This window comes from Ranitomeya variabilis, chromosome 2, assembly GCF_051348905.1.
Source record: "Ranitomeya variabilis isolate aRanVar5 chromosome 2, aRanVar5.hap1, whole genome shotgun sequence".
NCBI lineage: Eukaryota > Metazoa > Chordata > Amphibia > Anura > Dendrobatidae > Ranitomeya > Ranitomeya variabilis.
In genome coordinates this window covers 246096302-246114843 of record NC_135233.1, presented here as the reverse complement: position 1 = coordinate 246114843, position 18542 = coordinate 246096302, and the positions used below count along the sequence as shown (strand labels likewise).

Below are 18542 nucleotides of genomic sequence, written 5' to 3'. Positions count from 1 at the left end.
ACTCTAGTTCAAATCCCTTATTATGACATACAAAGCCTTCCACAAGATCTCCTTCTCTACTCCCCTCTTATCTCTTCTTCCCACAACCGCATCCAAGACTTCTCCCGTGCTTCCCCCATACTCTGGAACCCTCTACGCCAGCACATCAGACTCTTGCCCACCATGCAAACCTTCAAAAAGAACCTGAAGACTCACCTCTTCCGACAAGCCTACAGCCGGCAGTGATCCTCAACCTACTGAACCGCCGCACAACCAGCTCTACCCTCTCCTAGTGCGTCCTCACCCATCCCCTGTAGACTGTGAGCCCTCATGGGCAGTGTCTTCTCCTTCTGTACCTGTTGGTGCATTGTTATTGCTCATGTTTATTGTATTTGTCTATATTTGCCCACTTTTCACATGTAAAGCGCCATGGAATAAATGGCGCTATAAAAAAGTATAATAATAATAATAACCCCAAGATCACTGTCGCTGAGATCCAGATATGCAGTAGGGAGATGGGAGAAAGTTCCACAAAGACAACTATCACTGCAGCCCTCCACCAGTCGGGCCTTTATGGCAGAGTGGCCCAATGGAAGCCTCTCCTCAGTACAAGACATATGAAAGCCCGCATACAGTTTTCTAAAAAAACACATGAAGGACTCCCAGACTATGAGAGATAAGATTCTCTGGTCTGATAAGATGAAGATAGACCTTTTTGGTGATAATTCTAAGCGGTATATGTGGAGAAAACCAGGCACTGCTTATCACCTGGCCAATACAATCCCAACAGTGAAACATGGTGGTGGCGCATCATGCTATGGGGGTGTTTTTCAGCTGCAGGGACAGGATGACTGGTTGTCACTGAAGAAAACATGAATGTGGCCAAGTACAGAGATGTCCTGGATGAAAACCTCTTCCAGAGTGCTCTGGATCTCAGTCTTGGCCGAAGGTTCAACATTCAACAAGACAATGACCCTAAGCACACAGCTAAAAAAAGCAAAGGAGTGGCCTTAGAACACCTCTGTGACCATTCTTGACTGGCCTAGCCAGAGCCCTGACCTGAACCCAATTGAGCATCTCTGGAGAGACTTGAAAATGGCTGTCCACCAACGTTCACCATCCAACCTGACAGAACTGGAGAAGATCTGCAAGGAAAAATGGAAGAGGATCCCCAAATCCAGGTGTGAAAAACTTGTTGCATCATTCCCAAGAAGACTCATGGCTGTACTAGCTCAAAAGGTGCTTATACTCAATACTGAGCAAAGGGTCTGAATACGTATGACCATGTGATATTTCAGTTTTCTTTTTTAATAAATTTGCAAAAATTACTACATTTGTCATTATCAGTCATTTTACAGGAGGAGGTGGTAAGCTGTGACATCACCTATTGTGAATGGTGGATCCTGTGTAATCTACTGTATATAGAGGATTTATCAGTCATTCTACAGGAGGAGGTGAGCTGTGACATCACCTATTGTAAATGGTGAATGCGGTGTTATCTATATATAGATGTTATCTGACATTGTCCTGTATTCTTGTCTGTGAAAATGATATAGCTGCAGAGATGTGATCTCTATAGAGCAGGAATTGTCAGCCCATTATAAGGCTCAGAGGGAAAACTGCAAGTTTTCAGGATTTCTTTTTATTATAGAAATACGTAAATGTAAAAAAAAACACAAAAAAATAAAAATAAAACCTCACTGTAAATAATAGGTTCTTTTCGGATTAAGCATTTTCAAAGGATTTGTAATATATTCTACTGCTCTGTACTTTCTAAACTGCATAAAACCCCTTTGTGTATATTTGCACAAACCCCTCATCTCTGTAGTCCCATTAACACTACAGTCCTGTTTGGGTGGTCGGCTTCTGCTTTCTGCACAAAGCTAACAATTTTTGGCCAGTTCCTCCACATGGGGAGAGCTATCAAAGGTAGTTCCGACAATGAGGAAAAAATCCTATCTATCTATCTATCTATCTATCTATTTACAGTATAAATAGATTTTCCTCAATATATATAGTCTCCACGGTCCCTGAGATGAAGGGACCTCTCCTCCCCCAGAAGACAGGAACAGATAGATTATTAGGTTGCATCAAAAAGAGGTTTCATTTCCACCCAGCCATCCCAGGAGATTTGGGTAATTGAGTAAAATCTTGAGCCCGGAGATTGGGAGATGGAAACGTGACATTTTGAAGATGTTTGTGTGAGAACAAAGGCTTCTCAAATCCGAATAAGAAAGTAGATTTCACATGAGCTCCTCATTATAGCCATGAGAAGATTTACAATGGGAAAGGGCCTGTGATGAATCGGAGACAACCGAAGTCCGCCAACTCTCCAGATATTCTGATCTGATGAAGAAGGGTCAAAATGTTAAAGCAACAGGTTAGCACCCGCTCAGGGTTGATCTCATCCTGCTTTATTGATGCTTTAACTTTTCCAAGTGATCTCATGCACTACTTAGGCTCTGTTTGGTGCAATTCTATCTTCTGTCCCAAATGGCAATGACCCCTGAGAAGCATGGCCATGTGTACAACTTGCACAGCCCAGGTGCTATGCCTGAATGCGCCCCATTAAAACCCTCACAACTCATTGTCATGAGCCGCATAAAAAAATATATACCAGGAGTGACTTAACAGTATACAAAAATATATACCATCTGTGAATTAGTTGCAAAAAGAAATATATACTACCAGTGAAAATGAACTATATACAGAAATATATAAGTAGTGAATAAATCCCATAAAATATATATACCAATAGCGAATAAACTGCATAAAAATATATACCAGCATTGAATAAACCACAAAAAGAAATATTTGCCAGCCATGAGTAAACCGCAAAAAGAAATTTATACCAGCAGTGAATAAACTGCAAAAATAAATATATGACAGCAGTGAATAAACTGTAAAAATAAATATATGACAACAGTGACAATAAACTATATACAGACATATATACAAGCAAAGAATAAACCGAAAAAATAAATATAAACCAGCAGTGCAAATAAACTATATACAGAAATGTATATCAGAAGTTAATAAACCACATAAAATATATATATCAGCAGTGAATAAACTGTATGCAGAAATATATGCCAGCAGTGAATAAACTGCAGAAAGGAATACAGTATATACCAGCAGTGAATAAGCTGCAAAAAGAAATATATACCACCAGTGAATTAACTTGACAAATTCTCACCTGAAGAGCTTAAACCTTATTTGTGTACGATAAGTTTAATCAGGTACTAGGTTGCCTTATTTTTCTGAGCAAAGAATGACTGGGAGTTACTTGCCTTTGTGGGCACAATATGACCCTGTCTTTAACTTTGGCTCCATGTGACATATTTAGGGCACTGTTTGTGCCATCCTTAGCAAACATACACCCAATGTGGTCATAATACGGCACTATGGGGGCATAGTATGGCACTGTATGTCACTATGTGGGCATCTCTAAAGATCATACTTGCCAACTCCAAGTGAGGAGTTCTCCCAGATACTTGAAAAGAGTTATAAAATCGTCTGGGCACCACAATCACCTGGAAATGAGGGTGTCTAGAAGGTTTATGTTGGGGTGCTCTGGTGTCAGATGGGTTAGCAGTTTCGAATCATATATTCAAGGGGGAGGCTGAATGGGACATGACCTGTTAAAGGGGCATTGTTAGTGGGTATATTTTTCCAAGGGTGGGTGAGGAGGCTCCTAGAAAGTTAGCAGTGAAAGTTGACACGTCGGATGAACGTATGGCGCTGAGTGGGTGTTGTATGACATCTGGCACTGGCAAAAGGCGCTCTAAAGTCCTAACGGGCCCATGCAGGGATTGTTTCTGTGTTGTCTCACTGTATACCTGATACTGAAGAGATTTTGGCTTCCTATGTGTCCTTATTCCCCTGAGACTATGGTATTAGGACTTTGTGCTAATTTCTGTGCTCCCGTCCATCTTTTTCTATGTACATCCGGTGTTATAGTAAATCACAGTCTGTATTAGCTGTCAGTGTAAATGACGCCGGCGTGGAGGTTTGGCTCGAGATGGGGGACTGGTGATTTACACCCGCGGGGAGCAGATATTACATTTTTGCAAGCAAAAATAATCCATGTTTCTACTGCTAAAACCTAAATTAGAACCTTGTCGCTTTCCTCGTATGGAGTAAACCTGACGGATTACACAAATGTAAATCCCATTGCCCACATATTAGAAGTGATTGTGCTGTTTTAGTGGCAGTATTAAGTCATGTTCAGCGCGGAGACGTCTTATATTGCCGTCAGAATGTTCTTCTGGTTACAAGTGAGTAAAATCTTGTTTTCCAGGATATTTATGTGCAGCACAGAAGCTGAAAGAAGCTAGAAACTGCTGACCTAAAGCCGAAGCAGTGCATATCAGGGGGAATATCACATCCAGGATTAAATGAGCCCCTAATTAGGGTGAGGGTTTTCCCACAAAGTTCTTATATTTCTTATGTTTGGTTATTCTTTTCAACTATTTCTTGGTTTTGTGGCCCAATTCCATATCTCTGGGGAGGGGAATTCTCCAAAGAAACGTGCAACTCCACAGCAAAGGGGAAAGTCCCAGCTAGTCCTAGGCCCCATCCTTTCAAGGCCCCATAGCATTCTGTCCTATCATGTGTATGCCCATGCTTCCAACACTCATAAATGGTAATTGATATAATGGTACCATGTATACTGGGCTTACCATACCATATAAGCTTATTGAAAATTGCATTGTATTATTAGAGCACCATACAGTAGCATTATTTTAACACTTTATGGTGTTTTATTTCAGCACTGTATGGTGGTATTGTGTGAGCACTGTACGGTGGTATTATCTCGGCACTGTACGGTGGTAGTGTGTGAGCACTGTACGGTGATATTGTCTCGGCACTGTATGGTGGTATTGTGTGAGCACTGCATTGTGGTATTGTGTGAGCACTGTACTGTGATATTGTGTCAGCACTGTATGGTGGTATTGTGTCAGCACTGTACGGTGGTATTGTCTCGGCACTGTATGGTGGTATTGTGTGAGCACTGCATTGTGGTATTGTGTGAGCACTGTACTGTGATATTGTGTCAGCACTGTATGGTGGTATTGTGTCAGCACTGTACGGTGGTATTGTCTCGGCACTGTATGGTGGTATTGTGTGAGCACTGCATTGTGGTATTGTGTGAGCACTGTACTGTGATATTGTGTCAGCACTGTACGGTGGTATTGTCTCGGCACTGTATGGTGGTATTGTGTGAGCACTGCATTGTGGTATTGTGTGAGCACTGTATGGTGGTATTGTGTCAGCACTGTACGGTAGTATTGTGCTTGCACTGTACTATGGAATCGTAGATAGTGCGGTACGGGGCGGTAATTGCGGACGAAGCGCTCATCTCCTTTTATGTCCCGAAGCGCTGCATAAAAGTGAGTCCTGGGCGGGTGTGTGGACTTGTGCTGTGAGAGTCTGTGCAGCATGTGCAGGCTGCCTGTAGCCGGAGATGTGAGCCAGCCTGGACCATAGTTTCCACAGTTCAATAAAGGAGACTGTCGTTCAAAAATAAAGTCTTTATTGGACGATAATTTGGCAAAGGCTGTATACAAGGGATAGTGAGTGCAACGAGTGGAAGCGGAGGCACAGATGTTGAAGTGCACATTCGTTTATTGTTATTTTTGTGGAACCACGGACCAGGGGGCGTGACTGTGCGAGCCCTAGACACCTGTAGTAAGACCCCTCGAACAGGATCAGATTGGGATATCCAGGAGACGTAGGTGCTACCTCCAGTTAGACCCTAGACACGTGGAAGCTGTCCCAGCGGACAGGTGACCAGGCAGGGATAACAAGTAGCGTTGTACTTGACAGGCGGGAGGCGGCTGCATGGGACAGAGCTGGCACAAGCAGTACTGGCATTGTCCTGGGTAACGAAGTGGTGGACGACAGAGCAGGATGGCACTTGTGCAGGCAGCACTGGAATCGTCCCGGGTACAGAGTAGAGAGGCGCTGGTAGTCTAAAAGACAAACGGTATTATCTGAGTACTGGCAGAGCACAGCAGAACACTGACAAAACAGAACACTGAACCGGAAACTAGCAACAGGAAACACTTGTTGCTCCGGCGCCTCCTCTACGGCAGAGGGACCAGAAATAGTACACACCACAACACCATTGGTCTGGAGCATTTGAAAAATGCGCGCTGTCTCTTTAAGAGACCTGGAGCACGCGCGACCTCAGCGTCACACCAGGATATCTGCTGACCACATGCCAGGAAGCAGGAGAGGGACCAGGGACTGAGGCAGAACAGCGGAGAACAGCCTGGGAGCGGGGACCCCGATGGGGACCCCGCGGAGGTACAGGTACAGGTGTTACAGTGGGCACAAAGTCTTATGGTAATTTTGTCTATGGCAGGGGTGGGGAATCCCTTTTCTGCCAAGGGCCTTTTTGATATTTATAGCATCCTTTGGAAGCCATGTAAATTGCACTCTAACTCTGCCCACAAATTATGTCATGACGTTGGCACTGGTGTCAGGACGTAAACTTTCATTGCATGCGCCTTAGTGCTCAGTAGTGAACACTGCATGCGTGTGCTCATAGAACAAGAAGAAATTAATGAGCCAGTGCTTGTCAAAATACAACTGCCGGGCCCAAGTACTGCCATCCCTGGAAATCTGGCCAGGGGCCGGATAGAAGGTCATTGAGGTCAGTAAATGGCCCGCTGGGTTGAGGTCCCCACCCCTGGTCTACAGCATAAAGCATTTTCTCGGACACGGTTTCATTCCTCTGTAGTCTACTACAGGGCCAGTGAAGTACACTGCTGCATCCTACGTCGTCACATCCCAGCCTGAACGCCACAGTCCTGATCACCAAGTCTTTCTACTCGCTCAGCGGTTCCGCATCCTATTTCTTCCAATACTGGCCCTCTGGATCTACCATTCGGGATCCCCACTAGTCCCACAAACTCAGTCCTTTTTGGACCCATTACCTTCAGCGTTGTAAGCTTAGGAGTTTGCGACTGTGTCCTTTACACAGACCCTTCTCCAGAAGGCTACTATGACTAGTCAGTCACTTTTTCTCAGGATATCACTATCCCTGGCCTTCAGTCTCCTCTTCTTATGGATCACCCCTTTGGTAGCACTCCAAACTCATACTCCCTAATTACAGGAAACAGGCAACTGACCTAACACTAAGCCTCTCCCACTATGGGCTAGCCCAACACTAACTATTTCTTACCCCAACATCATTACCTAATCTACAGTCAACTATCTATCCCTATACGATTTATCTTATCCAAAAAAAAAAAAAACCTTTGTAGAAAAAATCCAGCTCACCGTAGTAGAATCCAATGGCTGTGCACGGAAAGAAGTTCGAGCAGCAAATGAGCAGTATCAAAGAAGGAAAGGTATCCAGCAACAGATCCACCGGTGAAAAATTATTTAAAAACAAAAATCTTTAATGTTAAACATGGTTAAAATTATGGTATAAAACCATTGACTTAGAAAAAAAGGCAAGTAACCTGGGAAAGTCATTTCCTTACTCCATCCTTATTTATGCTCCCCCATCCATGTATATGCACCCCATCCTATTATATGCTCCCCAAATCCATGTATATGACCCCCATCCATGTATGTGTTTTCCCTTTATGGTGATATGGGGAACGATATAGAAGAATGTTTTAACACTTAATGGTGATATTTGAGCACTCTTTAGTGATAATATTTGTACACTAAACGGTAATATTATTTTATCACTAAGGTGGTATTATTCGAGCATACTATTGGTATTATTTAGGCACCATATATGATGTTATTATCTGAGCATAACCTGAACAAAACATTTCTCAAGCTTGCTACTATTTAGGACACGGAGATAGATCACCCTATTACTGTTCTTCATTATTGGTAAAAACGGGCTCAAGAGTCGTGCCGAGGAAGAAACCCTGACCCCCTACAATCCTGCGATTAATATTGGGGTACTTAAACACCAAGAAGGTGGTTTGGTTAGATTTTTGGAGTGCTATCAATCCATTTTAGTAATAACTTGTATTTCTTAGCGGTTTCATTTAATTTGGTTTCCCAAAAGTAAAGCTGATCTCACTCTCACTCTCGTATAATCTTGTTTGACATCTCCTTCCCTGGCACATTCCCTGGTATCACTTTCCACCCAGCGGGTTAATAAGGATTCATCATTTACTTGGCTCTTCTCTTATTTTTCCTCCCTCTGCTCCTCAATCTCCTATGGTGTTTGCTTCCATTCTTTTAATCCATTAGGGCAGCCTGGCTGTAGACATGAACAGGAAGTATGGAGAAATCCCCAATCACCCCGGGAATTGGCCGCAATTCTTCAATGTTCATGTTTGAGCCAGAATAAATTCCATATAAGTCGCTTTCACGTTATGACAGATTTCCACACGTCCTGCAGATCATATCAATGTTCAGGTCATCAGGGGAGGTCCACCCCCTAGAACAATTTACAGTGTACTATACCCCTTGTCCACCTAATAATACAGGGTCTCTGGCTGGGAGATTTTCAGATGTTAGAAGATCCTATGAACCCTTAGTTTTAACAATTATGGGGGTACATCTCACGGACCTCTACCAGTGAAAACTTCTGATGTGACTTTTCCACCTTTACTATACCCTGCACTTTCTAGCTATCACCGATGAGGCATGGTTTACTAGCAGCGGTAGTTGGATTTGCCAAATGGTGCACCTGTAGATGGTGGCTCTGGTCATGACAAATCATTCATGCTGTTAGCAACGTAAACCAAATATGGTGTGGACCATAATAGGGTCATTAATGGCATGATGGTTCCAGGTGATCATTGAGTAGTGCAGTTGAATAAAAAGCTTCTCAGGAACCCTTTCCAACAGCCACATCATAGTCCATGGCCATCAGACCAGAGTCCTGCTATCCTATCAGCTGTCATCCTTGGACCTTCGTCTGATTAATAGACCCGGTGCGACATTGTGCGTGCATTCTGGACCAATGATGTTGTGCCGGGTTTACTAATCAGAAGAGAAGACAGGGGTTGCCAGCCAATAGAAAGAGGTTCATAAGGCTCTGGTTTGATTACTGTGGACTACTGACATTGGAACTGAAGCCAAGGTCTTGCAAATCTTTAGTTGTGACGAGCTTCCTCCAAGAAACAAATAGGATGACTCCACCATGGACATTGCCTGTCTATACAGAGTCTACTTCATGCATCAGCGAAGACAAGTTATATAGGACTATATACATAACTTCTACCCATCTGTATGGTGAGGCCTGCATTGTCTTCCGCTGATAATCCCATTGTCCTACATGGTTGGGGGGGCCCTCATGGTTCCACATTAGATTGTTTATAGCAATCCCACCGGTATAAGCACACGGTCCCATGTAAGAGGACCTAGAGCGCAGGTCATTAACTCTCGGACTCCTCCGAGGATCTTCCTTGTGCATAAGAGATACTGACTTCCCATGATATCCTCAAAATGACATCACCAACAATCTGATGCCCCCGTTAGGAGGAGCTTATGAGAGGATTGCATACTTATTCACTACGGATCTCAATGTATTTGATGTCTTCAGTTAACTCTTGAACTCCCCCTAGTGGTGGCTAATGGCAATCAGTATTTTATCATAAGCTCTGGATTTTTAGCTACGTATCAGAAAAAAAGAGCTCCAATTCCTTTAAAGATGTAAAAAAAAAATAATAATTGGCACAGAATGTCAGACATATTTGACTTCAAAATGAAACTGGCCGACATTCACAATTAAATGCAGTAGACTCTCTCCCTTGTAGTATAGGAGCTTGTTTGGTACATTGGCATCCAGTAGGTCCCATGCTGCGGTGAATGCTGCCACCCATAGAAATAACCATCTTTCCAGAACCCTCCCGGGGCCACATAGCAACATACAACCAGACATTTTGATGTGTGCCATTTCCCTGCACGCAGAGCCCAGCTCAGTACAAGATTTATAGGACTGCGGCGTAAATCAGACGTAGGCTCCATTGATTATTCCTGAGGCAAATACACTTCATGAATCTTTTTATTTATTTCCACATATTGCGAGAACCTATTTGCTGCAGGAGCCAGAAGTGAAGAACAATGTAATATATTATTAAGCATATTTATGCATTTCTGCAACTTCAGATACGTGTGCACCTGATACAAAGATACAGCCAAGCTCCTGGGCCCCTGTGACAATGCTACTGGGGTCCCCCACCTCGCCTGTAATAGATACTCATAGGATGGGGGTACCATGTGCAGATATATGGGATCAGGAGATGCATAACTAGGCAAAATTGCCATTTAGGTCTCTAAAAAAAAGGGGGGGGGGGTGCCCTCTCCTATGGAGGAATGGATTTCTATTAAATTTTCCCCAAAACAGCAACAAAGCTTTTTTCTTAGCAATATCACAAAAGATGATTTGGCGAATTGTGGGTTGTCTGGTTGAGCAAACCCATTAGGGAATTCGGAGATAATGACAGGGGGTCCTCCAAGCCGGACCCTCATCTATCAGCCAGTACATAAAGGACATCTCTCCCCTCCTGGATCCGATATGTCTGTGCATTATACAGTCGGTTGTTTGAATTAAAGGGTTATTTTCCATCTTCCATCTTGTTGAATAGAGCTCCTAAAAACAAGCATTTTTGCAATTTGCTGCTTCTTAAAATTTGCAGTAATTTTTGAGATGTTAACACTTTTCTTTTGTTTACAGCTCGTTGCCTCGGAGAACGACCACCACTACTGTCTGGCTTCTAAGCATTGCGCTGAAGCTGGCCAGGGTTAGGAGGTAACAGAGCGCTTCAGCGATCCTTGCTAGCTTAAAACAGTGATTACAAGATCAATAGAAAAGAGCTTGTAAGCATTGCGTATGTTCTAGTGTCTAGCAGCAGTGGTCGGTTTCCAAAGCAACGAGCTGTAAACAAAAGAAAAGTGATAATATCTCAAGAACGGCTGCAAATTTTAATAAGCAATAAATTGCAAAATTGTTTGTATTTACAAGCACTATCCAACAATACCCGTTTATAAGTGTGGGAAGAACCCTTAAAATGGAAATTGTGTAATGCCTTAGGTCACCTGTCAGGGCACTATAGGGAAATTGAAAACTTGCGGCTGAATTCACCTTACATATTACAGCTGATTGCTGCAGATCTTAGTAATGAGACACGAAATATCCGCATATACTTTGATGATACTTTGAAAAAAGTAGTCAAGCCTACCGTTAAAAAAAAAATTCCTAAGTAAAAAATATCTACAGCTTGCTCACACACAGCATTTTTTTGTGTCGCTTTTTACAGAAGCAGCAAAATAAGTTAGATTTCTAAAATCTTATTCACTTTTTTCCCTTGCATTTTTTAAATTACAATATGTGAATTATTTTAGCGTTTTTGTGATATTTTTGTTAAACATTCAATTGAATTTATGAAAAAGGCATTAAAGAACACAGTGATTATCCTGTCTATATTCAATGGGGTTTTTAGTTTGTTTCTATTTTGTGCAGAAAAAAATAGCTGCAGAAAAGTTCTGTGTGAACATACCCTTAAGATTATGCTCCGGTGAATGAAAAAAAAATTAAAAAAAAATATATAAATAAATACAATTTAAATACTATTTTCCCTTCCACGAGAATTAGAATATGTTTTAGACAACATCCTGACAAGTGTGTTTAGTTCTGTAATTAACCAGTGTGTTTTGAAAGCCACCAATAAGACAGAATTAACTCACGGCTTCATACATAATTCATTCCTGATCCAAGACTACTAAAAGCAGAAAATACAATTTATTTTTTTCCTGTGTTTTTTCTCAACATCCCGCATCTAACTTTTTCCACTGGAGAAGATAGAAGCAAATGTCACAATAATAAAGACAGATGAGCATTTCCCAGCATTTAGTATGTGGGGAGTACAGTACTGCTGTCACAAAAGAAATTGTGCAAATTGTATGCAGGTAGGAAAGCATTGAAAGAAACTTCTCACCGGCGCATAGTTGGAAATCTCCAAAGAAAAAGTGGATAAAAGGCAATGCGTAAAGCAAAAAAATATAAAAATGAGGTCTAACCTGTTGGATCACGTTACATTTAATTTATATTAAAAAAAAAAAAAAATTGTAGAAACTTTTTTTAACCTCTTAATTTTTTATTACAAAATATATACCATATATATTTTACTTTTCTAAAACATTTTCAACCTTTTTCTTATTTCAGATATCATTTTTTTTTCACTTTTAGCAAACCTTTTCTACCTTTTTATTTATTTTTTTCATTACAGATATCATTACTTTATTTTTTTCACTTTTAGATAACCTTTTCTAGCCTTTTATTTTTTATTACAAAATATGTTTTTATTTAGTTTTTACTTTTTATAAAACATTTTCAACCCTTTTTATTACAAATATTATTTTCACATTTTGTTTTCACTTTTAGAAAACATTTTCAACCTTTTTTATATAAAAAATATATTTATTTTACCTTTTACAACACATTTTCAACTTTTTTTATTTTTTTATTACAAAAAAAATTTATTTTTCATATTGTGGGGGTTTTATAAGATATTTTCAACACTTATTTTATATTGCACAGATATTCATTTTTATGTTTTTTACTTTTATAAAACTGCTTCAACCTTTTTATATGTTATAAAACTATTATTATTTTTATATTTATTTTTTACCTTTTACAAAACTTTTTTATTACAAAAATATATATTTTTTTTATTTAGAAAAACAATCACATTCAAATCGGTGAGTTTTTTCAAATGATGCAAAAAATACAGTTTTGTATATAAATAATATTTTTCAATTGCTGCAAAAAATGAAAAACTGATTTAATAATAAAAAACAAACAAACAATAAACGTCAGTTCTTACGCAACCAATTCCTTTTGCGTACTTTGTGTTGTTTTATGCCGATATTTACACTATATTTTGCATTCTAGTCTGAGGGCTTTGTTTTTTTTTCTATAATGATTTGAATATTTCGTCTTCAGAATTCCAGTCTTGAATTATAAATTTCTATTTCTATTGATCTTAGTTTTGTAAGTTTGCCATTTTATTTTTGTGTTCTAAGTAAAAACAATTTGCTATTAAAATGCTGTGTAATCGCTGATCACCCCGAATCCGAGAAAATAAAACAAGAAAAAATTCTATGGAAGGGATAAAAATTAAATTTCATTTTGGTTAGTTGTCATGAAGAAGAAAAAGTCTGGGGAAAAGAACGAACCACCTAAGTGGAGATATTACAGAGCAACACGTTTTCCGGAGAACTTGATAAGCCATCAGAAGGTAAGGTTTTTATATTTTTGATAGGTATAAAAGAATTTTATGGAGTTATATGACACTTAAAGTATAAATTCAAGGAGAACCTAAAAAATCCCCAAAAAAGATGATGCTCTCAAAAGGTTGTTTCATTATATAAGACCCTGTTCATATGCTGTATTAAGACTCCAGATCCCGCTTAAGTACCAGTAATCTGCTCCAACAGACCTGGTGTATCCATGTATAAGGCGGCCAGGGTGGTAGTCGTGACGAGGTGCTGTAGTGTTCCCACACCCTGGCGCCCCACAAATAAATCATAGTGTCTCTTCTGCTGTATGTGTAATGTGCGCAACAGAACACTCACATTAATCACCGGGGTCCCTTCTGCTCCTATCATCCTATCTTCAGCTCCATGGGCATCACAAACATCACCGGAGACAATGTCCATTCTTAGCAAGTTAACTTTACTTAACAGTAAGGTTTTCAGTACAGATGGGGCACAGTGTATATAGAGTGACATTTCTGAGGCTTTCCCTGCCTTCCCGGTAACCTCTGTTCTTCCTGGCAATCCCTGCCTCACTTCTAGCAATCCCTGCATCGCTTCTGGCAATCCCTGCCTCGCTTTTGGCAATCCCTGCCCAGCTGGACAATCTCTGTCCCGACCATGCCTTTAGGTCCACCAGCTTACTCCCATTCCCCTTGTCAGGCTTCAAAGGAAGAGATGAAAGATTCGCCGTCTCAGCTTCACCTTGTCCCGGCCGTAGGCCCCGATTCCTCTCAGTAATGGTTACCATTTAACCAGGTGTCCGGCTGCACGTCCGGCAGCTTGGGGCCCCTTCCTGTCGAAGCAACCTTATCCCCATGGCTATCAGACTGTCCTTAATCACTGCTGCATCACCTTGCCCAGGGCATGGCTGTCTGCTCTGCTTTCTAACCAAGAAGTCACGTCCCTATATTCCACTGCTCTGTACTGCACTACTCTGTGACTCCTCCCAGTCTGGAAAACCCTTATACTAGCTACAGTGGGTACGGAAAGTATTCAGATACCATTTAAATTTTTCACGCTTTGTTTCATTGCAGCCATTTGGTAAATTAAAAAAAGGTTTTTTTTCTCATTAATGTACACTCTGCACCCCATCTTGACTGAAAAAAACCCCAGAAAGGTAGAGATTTTTGCAAGTTTGTTAAAAAAGAAAAACTGAAATATCGCATGGTCATAAGTATTCAGACCCTTTGCTCAGACACTCATATTTAACTCACATGCTGTCCATTTCCTTGTGATCCTCCTTGAGATGGTTCTACTCCTTCATTGGAGTCCAGCTGTGTTTAATTAAACTGATAGGACCTGATTTGGAAAGGCACACACCTGTCTATATAAGACCTCACAGCTCACAGTGCATTTCAGACCAAATGAGAATCATGAGGTCAAAGGAACTGGCCAAGGAGCTCAGAGACAGAATTGTGGCAAGGCACAGATCTGGCCAAGGTTATACCAGAACTTCTGCAGTACTCAAGGTTCTTAAGAGCGGAGTGGCCTCCATAATCCTTAAATGGAAGAAGTTTTGGACCAACAGAAGTCTTCCTAGACCTGGCCGTCCAGCCAAACTGAGCAGTCATGGGAGAAGAGCCATGGTGACAGAGGTAAAGAAGAACCCCAAGATCACTGTGGCTGAGCTCCAGAGATGCAGTAGGGAGATGGGAGAAAGTTCCACAAAGTCAATTTTTACTGCAGCCCTCCACCAGTCGGGCCTTTATGGCAGAGTGACCCAATGGAAGCCTTTCCTCAGTGCAAGACATATGATAGCCTGCATAGAGTTCGCTAAAAAAACACATGAAGGACTCCCAGACTATGAGAAATAAGATTCTCTGGTCTGATGAGACGAAGACCTTTTTGGTCATAATTCTAAGCGGCATGTGTGGAGAAAACCAGGCCAATAAAATCCCAACAGTGAAACATGGTGGTGGCGGCAGCATCATGCCATGGGGTTCTTTTTCAGCTGCAGGGACAGGACGACTGGTTGCGATTGAATGAAACATGAATGCGGCCAAGTACAGAGATATCCTGGATGAAAACCTCTTCCAGAGTGCTCTGGACCTCAGACTTGGCCGAAGGTTCACTTTCCAACAAGACAATGACCCTAAGCACACAGCTAAAATAACAAAGGAGTGGCTTCAGAACAACTATGACCATTCTTGACTGGCCCAGCCAGAGCCCTGACCTGAACCCAATTGAGCATATCTGGAGAGACCTGAAAATGCTGTCTACCTGACGGAATTGTAGAGGATCTGCAAGGAAGAATGGCAGAGGATCCTCAAATCCAGGTGTGAAAAACTTGTTGCATCATTCTCAAGAAGACTCATGGCTGTACTAGCTCAAAAGGTGCTTCAATTCAATACTGAGCAAAGGGTCTGAATACTTATCACCATGTGATATTTCAGTTTTTAATTCTTAATAAATTTGGAAAAATTACTACATTTCTGTTTTTTTTTCAGTCAAGATGGGGTGCAGAGTGTACATTAATGAGAAGAAAATGAGCTTTTTTGAATTTAGCAAATGGATGCAATGAAACAGAGTGAAAAATTTAAAGGGGTCTGAATACTTTACGTACCCACTGTATATCTACTCTAAGACTCTTCTTCCCTATCACTAGTGTGCCCCACTAATATAGTACCCCTATTGTCCTATGCTAACCCTAATCTTACACACAACACATATCAAATTCATTCACATTGCAGTATGTAGATACATTAACACTTATAAACTCTCTGGAACCGCATGCTTAAATGTGAACAATGTCCAAAGAGAGGGAAGCATATGACGGCCTCCGTCACCTCCTTGCACATGCATTCCACAGATGGCTATTCATTCGAATGTAAGCTCAGTTAATACATGACCACTTTGGAAGGTCTGGCAGGCTCCCTGATCAAAATGGAGGCCTGCTGAAATCCAGGAGGAGTTGGCAAATTTCTTGGGGTCATTGAACCTCCCAAAAGTCAATGATTTATGAAAGTTTCTTGTGCATTGCACCTTGATGGTCTGTCTGATAATTGAGATCCAGTATCCAACATACATTTATGAAAAATTGTGCACATACAACAGATATGGCCTGAAAAGGGGACATGGCTCTAGGGAAACACAAACAACATCCTTCTAGAAGGCATCCTTGAGTTGGCAAGCATGGCCAGTGATAACAATACACCATGTTCCAAATTATTATGCAAAGATATTTTTCTCGGATTTTCCTAAATGGTCGGTGCAAATGACAGTCTAATAAAAGTCATCACCCATTAGAGTATACATCGAATTTTATTGAAGAAACCTCCCAATGATAACAGTACAATCTCCAAAATGAATAAAAACTCAAATGCACAGTTCCAAATTATTAGGCACAGTAGAATTTCTAAACATTTGATATGTTTTAAATAACTGAAAATGCTCATTTGTGGAATTTGCAGCATTAGGAGGTCACATTGACTGAACAAAAAAGCTATTTAACTCCAAAACATCCTAACAGGCCAAGTTACATGTTAACATAGGAACCTTCTTTGATATCACCTTCACAATTCTTGCATCCATTGAACTTGTGAGTTTTTTTAGCGTTTCTGCTTGTATTTCTTTGCATGAAGTCAGAATAGCCTCCCAGAGCTGCTGTTTTGATATGAACTGCCTCCCACCCTCATAGATCTTTTGCTTGATGATACTCCATGGGTTCTCTATAGGGATGAGGTCAGGGGAAGATGGTGGCTACACCATGAGTTTATCTCCTTTTATGCCCATAGCAACCAATGACTCAGAGGTATTCTTTGCAGCATGAGATGGTGCATTGTCATGCATGAAGATAATTTTGCTCCTGAAGGCTTGTTTCTGCTTTTTATACCATGGAAGAAAGTTGTCAGAAACGCTATATACTTTGCAGAGGTCATTTTCACACCTTCCGGAACCTTAACGGGCCCTACCAGCTGTTTTCCCATGATTCCGGCACAAAACATGACTCCTCCACCTACTTGATGACTTTGCGGCCATGTTGGGACATGGTGGCCATCCACCAACCATCCACTACTCCATCCATCTGGACCAACCAGGGTTGCTCGACACTCATCAGTAAACAAGACTGTTTGAAAATTAGTCTTCAAGTATGTCTGGGCCCACTGCAACCGTTTCTTCTTGTGAACACTGTTTAGGGGAGGCTGAATAGTAGGTTTATGCACCACAGCAAGCCTTTGAAGGATCCTACACCTTGAGGTTTGGGGGACTCCAGAGGCGCCAGCAGCTTCAAATATCTGTTTGCTGGTTTGTAATGGCTTTTTAGCAGCTTCTCTCTTAATCCGATGAACTTGCCTGGCAGAAACTTTCCTCATTATGCCTTTATCAGCACGAACACGTTTGTGCTCGGAATCAGCCACAAATCTCTTAACAGTACGATGATCATGCTTAAGTTTTCTGGAAATATCTAATGTTTTCATCCCTTTACCAAGGCATTGCACTATTGGATGCTTTTCGGCAGCAGAGAGATCCTTTTTCTTTCCTATGTTACTTGAAAACTGTGGCCTGCTTAATAATGTGGAACATGATTTTTAAGTAGTTTTCCTTTAATTAGAATCACCTGGAAAACTAATTCTCACATGTTTTTAAGATTGATTTCAGTGAACCATTGAGCCCTGAGACACAATACCATCTTGGGTTTATTTGAAAAACAAAACAATTAAATCTTTATGACGCTTAAATCTAATTTGCTTAATAATTTGGAACACGGTGTAAGTTCCCAAACATCTAATCTCTAGGGTTCTGATTCCATGTCCATCATTTCACATCATATAAATTAAAAGAGAATAGGTCTCAAAGGTCCTATGGGGTTCGACTATTCAACACTTTTACACTTCTCCTTGACAGTTCTTAAAGTGGATCTGTCTACATCTTATCTGAGAGCAGCAATGGATAGAGAAGAGGACACTGAATATAGGAATATATAGTTTGCTAATATTTTATTTAATATTTTCATGTAAAGAGCTACTTAACGGCTGCCAGAATTCAAACAGGAAGCCTGTGAGTCCTTCTTGTCCCTCCCCTTGTGTAAATAGAACAGCTGTTAATCACTGTCTGTGGGCGGGGAAAGTAGGACTCTCAGGCTTTCTCTTTGAGACCTGACAGTAATTTTTACAGGAAAATTCTCACTTAAATAATAGAAAAGTACATATCCCCAAGCTCAGCATCTCCTCCTCTGTCCTATGCTGTTCACAGATTGGAGACCTGACAGATCTGCTTTAACCCTTAACTTCGTGCTACAGCCTTAATGTTGTCACTATTTCTGAATTCTTGAGTTTCCAGACTTAAATATTTGCCTATTAAAACTGTTTTGGATTTGA

The 18542-nt window shown here is 40.9% G+C and overlaps 1 long non-coding RNA gene across 1 annotated transcript in view; it reads left to right on the top strand.

Annotated features, from left to right (window-relative positions):
* The window catches only part of LOC143809302 (uncharacterized), a 67565-nt gene that overhangs the window by 16161 nt on the left and 32862 nt on the right, over positions 1-18542 (top strand). Inside the window, exon 2 of the long non-coding RNA XR_013222204.1 lies at positions 13105-13205. This is a non-coding gene — a long non-coding RNA (uncharacterized LOC143809302). The remainder of the gene's footprint in view (positions 1-13104; positions 13206-18542) is intronic.